The following is a 6000-nucleotide window of genomic DNA, read 5'->3' as shown; positions in this document are numbered from 1 at the left end:
ACCACTTTTCTTACGACCACAGATTTCAGAAATCCAAATTAAAGCACAATTTTAATCGGTTTACCAAAACACTACATTGTCCGTATACATTAAAATACCACATAACTGTTCTGCAGAGCCTCCACATTCACATTCAGATTAGCTTAGGTGCTGATTGAGCCGCTAAAACCTTAGTAAAATTCACCTGTAGGGCGGGTTTCTTTTGGGTTGTCCGGGTCAGTGTAGGATTGTAGAGTGTCTTCATCTTAAGGGGAGCACAAGTGTGTCTGTCAGTTCACTTGAGATTTGTTCGATCACCTTAAGGGACATCCTAAAAATGGAACGTACCATTGTGTGGTAAGTTTATCATGGAGAATAATGGGATTTGCACGCACTTATGACATACGTGTCCTTACGCCACACTTAAGTAACAGCACAAATGCTGCAGTTACTGTGTATGTGAAAGTGCATTCAGGAAGCCTTTCCACACAAACTACACTCTGATTGTGTGATTTCCTGATTACTAACAGTTAGGCTGCAGCAATGAGCACAAACCCATCACATAAACATCATTAATGGGCTCCTTGTGCAGTTCGCTGGATTTCGGAGGGTTGAAAAAAAGAATTAAAAAAAAAGATCCAGATTCCAGCTCAGATGAGCAAAACAAAGACATTCATGGATCTATTTGTCTGCATGTGGATGCATCAGAATGGAGCGCAGCAGGGAGCTTGTGGCCCATCAATGGCAGCATCTTTGTTTTTCTAACTGCATTGTTGCGTCTGCTCCCGATTCACAAAGATTTAAATAAAGACATTCTCAGAAACCAAATTAATGTAAGCTTAATTCTCTTCAAAAATGTCCTCCATCATGCCAAAAATACCAAAAAAAAACACATTTCATTGGAGAGGGTCTTTAAGTTATGCTTCTTTTTTACAAATAAAACATTTTTTTCATGATTTAATGAGCTATTTGTTTGTATGTTAGGAAAAAGCACTTTTGACCTTTTTTTATTTTTTAAAAGAGCTAAACATTTGTTTTTATATATTATATTTTCAATGTAACAACTCCTAAACAGAGAAGGCCTTTAAGTTAACAAATGAATGAAGACATTATGGGGGAATGTCAGCAGTTGAGGACATGAACTTTATGAGCTACATTACAGGGTTATCGAATGCTGGCCAAAGCCCCAAGGAACTGAGAGGCTTTCACTTCGCTCTGATGCATTATGGATTTTTTTGGCTATAGGGCAAAGATAGCCAATGCGTTTTTTCAGATGAGTTTGTTGACTTCACAACAATGAAGTTTGGTGAAAAAATGGCTTTTTTCATTTTCCTTTCTGCTATTTTTTGCGCTTTTTGGGTTTCTTTTTGTAAGCACCAGAAGTATCTCTAGAACAATGTCTTTCTTTGCACAAACTTTTGTTTGGAAATGTCATGTAGCATTTTCACAAAAGGACGTTAACCTTTCAAATGAAAGTACAGCGTGTGACTGCACCCTCAGCTCTGGGACTCATTATGCTTCACTCACTGCCAAAACACCAAACATTCAAAATACACGTCATCTTTTTACACCGCATGTTTCAAATCTGATTCTTTTTTAGTCAGAACTGTGCTTATTATCAACGCCCCAAAAACAAACTGCTATTGAAGATTTGTAGCATCTTTTTATATCTCGTCTCCGAACGCTGCCAGGTTCAGGAAGTCGTGATTCATGGGAGATAATCTGTAGCCTAAATATGCAACGAGTTTCCAGTTTTGCTCAGTTAAAGAAGTTCATGTCCCTAAGGTATTTTTTTAAAAGTGACTCTGTTTGCAATGCATCAGAACTTTATGAATTTGAAATTAATGTGGGATTAAATCTGTCATTTGAAATTGGCAGATGCCTGCATGTAATTTCCCCTGGCATGACTTCAGAGAAACTCCTGATGACAGCCCTGATGGGTCTGAAAGGAATCTTTGCATGGAGAATGGACTATATTTGCATGCTAAAAAAGGACAAGAAGGCAGGAAGATAATGGAGGGAATGTGGGGTTGCGCCGCAGATCAGAGACCATATGTGCTTAAGCTCAACCTTTGGGCTGAATACATCACAGCGCGCTCGAAAGATCTTCATTAAAACGGTCGCTCTGGGGGATTCAAGGAAAACTAAACTGCTTGTTATGCTGCTGGATCATTTTTTTGAAAGTGCAAAAATAGAAAAACATTTAGAAAAAACTTTGCATTGTAAGAAATTAAACAAGGAAGCATATTGACCAAATTCTTCCTCTGCTGTGGTCTGCTTGGTCAATAATGTACACTGGGGATAAGTGAATGGTGTCAGAACTGATGAGAGTCAGGATGATGGGAATCGTGTGCCGTAGCCGACATAGTTACCAGGTCTCAGTGGAATTGAACGCTCGGAAATGATTCCAGCTGAAGGGAGAGTGATGCTCAAGTTACTGATGCAAGGCAGCCCATGGTTTTACACTTCAAACTAATCTACTAACCATTATAAGTTACTATTATACTACCATGCGTTTTCGGTAGAATTCCTGGTTGGAGACAACTTGTTTAGACAAGTTAATGACAAGTTATTGAAAAATACTCTTGACAAAGACACTGGTCAGGGACCAGAAACCTCTCTCTGACCCATCGTTGCTTCAATCCGCTCTGAGTTTTCATCAGTGCTCAGAGCAGAAAAACTGGGCCAAAACAGCCAGCATAGCCAAGAATTACGGGATGTAGACAAAGTAGCAGGGCAACGATAAGGCACAGGAACTGATCAAAATATTGTTAGATGAATGCAGGCTCATTTAAAAAAAAAATTTCTCATGTGCCACACATTGCTTCTCACACTGTTTTCCCGACAATCTATGGGATATAAACACTTAGGAGCGTACCTTCATAGCCGTCGTCTCCTTAGTGACCGCCTTGCACCATAACTCCTCCAGACCAAAGTAATAAATGCCGTGCCTGACTTTGATGCCGACATGAAAATTGGTCAGTGAAATATAAAGTTTGAATAAGTGAACTATCTCGACGAGGAATGCAAGGCGCAGGTCTAATTTTTTGCAACAGTAAAGTGGAACTTAGCAACTCTTGCTGGGTTTTGATCAGTAGGAAACAGGGCTAAATTGTTCATTTAGTGTTGCATCCCGCTAAACTAGCTAACAATCTCTGAAATCATGCTGGTACCCGAACCCTGCATGGTAGATTGTTCAGAAAGTGTCCAACCTTAGAGGTGAGGACTGTAAAAGTCATTAAAGAAAGTTCCCATGAGTTCTTTCTTCTTATGTTTCTCCTCCCACAGTCCAGAAACATGCTTCATCGGTTCAGTAGTGACCCTCAATGTAAAATGAATGGATGGACTTATGATAGCTCCTAACCTGGATCCTCTTCCATTCATAAATCAACTTTCAGAGAGAATGACTTTATTTTTCTGATTTTCTTCTCAATTAAGTTACATAGTGAGCAAAAGTACTTAGATGTTTTGCTGTTTCTGCTTTCTTTAAAATGTTTTAATTTGTTATTGTGACCAATTAATTTCCTTTGGGATATATGAAGTTCAAAGCTAACATGAATATATATTGACTTTAAGTTAAAAAAAAAACAGCCTTTTGGCAATTAACTACATGTGCTGCAAAGAATCATTTTCTGCTGCCTAAAATATTTTCTCTTGAAGTGATGGAAGCCCTGAATCACCTCATCTGCAGTCAACAGCGCTGTTCCTAACTCGTCTACTTCACTGTGAAATGCGCTCGCATCGTCTGCCCTGTGGCACGGCTTTTTCTACGCAATAAATGGATGTCTGCTAACCAGTCTGAGCACAGTGGTCCTTAAGGATGAAAAGAATCCAAAAAGAGAGACAGAAGGTGACAGCTGGATTTGCTCCTATACTGACTAAATAGAAAACATATGCAAGCCGTAGTCCAAACGCTTGAACTCTGATATGGAGTAAACTAAAGCATAAAACGTATTTTTTGCTTTTTGTCTGCTCCCTCTAGGTGTTGTCAGAGGGAATCCTCTCTATTCATGAGTCACATATTTGTTTTTTTCCTTTGGTTTTATGTTGGATGCTTTTCTTGACAACCTTCTCCGTGTATCTGGACTTGACACCAGGACAGGAAAACTCTGCATCGTGCCCCCTGGGGCTAGCATCATCAAAATATAAAACCCTGGTCTGTCAGAAAACGCTGGTCTCGATTGTAAGTGAATCCTGATACGATTTGCTACAGTTGCTGTTCACCTTGAGGTTTGGCAGAGAGTTTGGCAGGGAGTTTTACGTTGGATGCCCTTCCTGGCAACCTTGTAATTTCAATGCATGGGGAAACCCAGCTAGGCGGACAAATAGATCCATGAACATCTTTGTTTTCCTCGTCTGAGCTATAGTCAGGCTCAAAGCTGTACGGCTGGATAGCTAGAGTATTGCTCACCAATTTTGTTGCTCCACTAATGTTAGAATAGGGCTATGAGGGGCTGTAAGCTATAGCGTGAGAACAGAGAACTCTCAGTAATGTGGGAAGGAAGGGGATTGGGGTTGCTTCATGGCAACGATTCCACCCACAAGTCAGAGACGAATTTCTAATGAACTTCTGCCTTTCTGCAGGACACAAGTTGTTGTTTTTGGGGGGGGGGGTTAAATGATCGATTTAATAATTAAAATACCACTGGAAATACTTTTAAAATAGATTAAAAGATGATCAGAGTATGACTTTTAAAAGATCATTTAAGGTTCTTTAGAAGCAATATGTACATTTTTGCATGACGTGTTTTAATTTAATATATGCCTCTTTAAACCAAGTTTTCAGTTAAGCTTCTTGTCCAACTAGCGGTAGACATGGAGGCAGAGGTGAGGACTTGAGTCGTGTGACTAAGAGCTTCAACTACTGCTCGACTGTTGATTGATTCTCTAATGTGTCATACATTGAAGTTAACTTGAGGTGGAGATGTCCATTCCTCTGCTTAAGCGCAATGTTGAACTGCTACTGCTGCTGTAGGAGTCATTACATTTGCTAATTTGCTTTTGTCTGGTTGCTTATCTCCTGACAGCTTCATCTTTTATTTACGCCGCTCAGCCTGTATCCCAGGTGCAAGGAGACCAGCGCCGGTGGCCTCCATCGCTCAAACCAACCGACTTTCCGTAAAGTGTCGAAAATTATTGCAATCACCTGGACTCTGCTCTTAGGCATATTATAACGCGCAATGTCCGTGTTTATAATTTCTCAACCAGCAAACATTGGCAGTGAGTTCCCGTGTTGCATACCAATCAAAAAAACTGGGCTGCACATCAACTGATTAAGTTGTTCACACAAAATGAAGCCACTTACTTCACACGCATCAGCTCACATGCACACACACACACTTCCCTGGTGTGGAGGATATTTTCAATTAATCAAGCTCGCTCATCAATAATGCATCAGCCCTGCAGCCAGTCACTCTTTTCCAGCCATTTAATGAGGCAACCCAGCCAGAGGGACACCATCCACACATTAGTGCTATTATATAAATGCTCAGGAGCAAAGAATGTGGCCAAGCTAGCTATTAATTTTTTTTTTCTTTTTGCCTTTTAGTCAAATCAAAACCTGTCAAGGACTGTTTGCAAAAGGACACAGGTGACAGTAAGTAAACACTGCAGGAGGCGGTGTGGAGCCGTGTTACCTTGAAGCTGCTGTAAGCACCAGGTCACAAAAATACAACTAAGGAGCAGGAAAAATGTGTGACACGGGACAATCCCCCAGCGTGACGAATATATATATATATATTTGTTCTCCAAAGTAAATTAAGTGAGGTGTTCTGTGCAGGAGCTCCTCTATTCTGGTGTTGAAACCACATCGATCAGGCTAAGTGAGGTCATGAAGTGGTTTAGTTTCAACCTTCAAAAACGTGGACTGGCAGAGACAATCCATTACTGTACTACAATGTTTGCTTTGATTTCAGTAATGCACTTATTGATCAGTAAATAAAACACTGCTCTTCTGTAACAGTTGGAAATATAAAGTTACCGGTGAAAAGGTCATACCGGGATCAGGTGTGAAAGACAAAC

Source organism: Oryzias latipes, chromosome 20, assembly GCF_002234675.1.
Source record: "Oryzias latipes chromosome 20, ASM223467v1".
Taxonomy (NCBI): Eukaryota; Metazoa; Chordata; class Actinopteri; order Beloniformes; family Adrianichthyidae; genus Oryzias; species Oryzias latipes.
The sequence above is the reverse complement of the archived record's forward strand: the minus strand, read 5'-3'. Positions refer to the sequence as shown.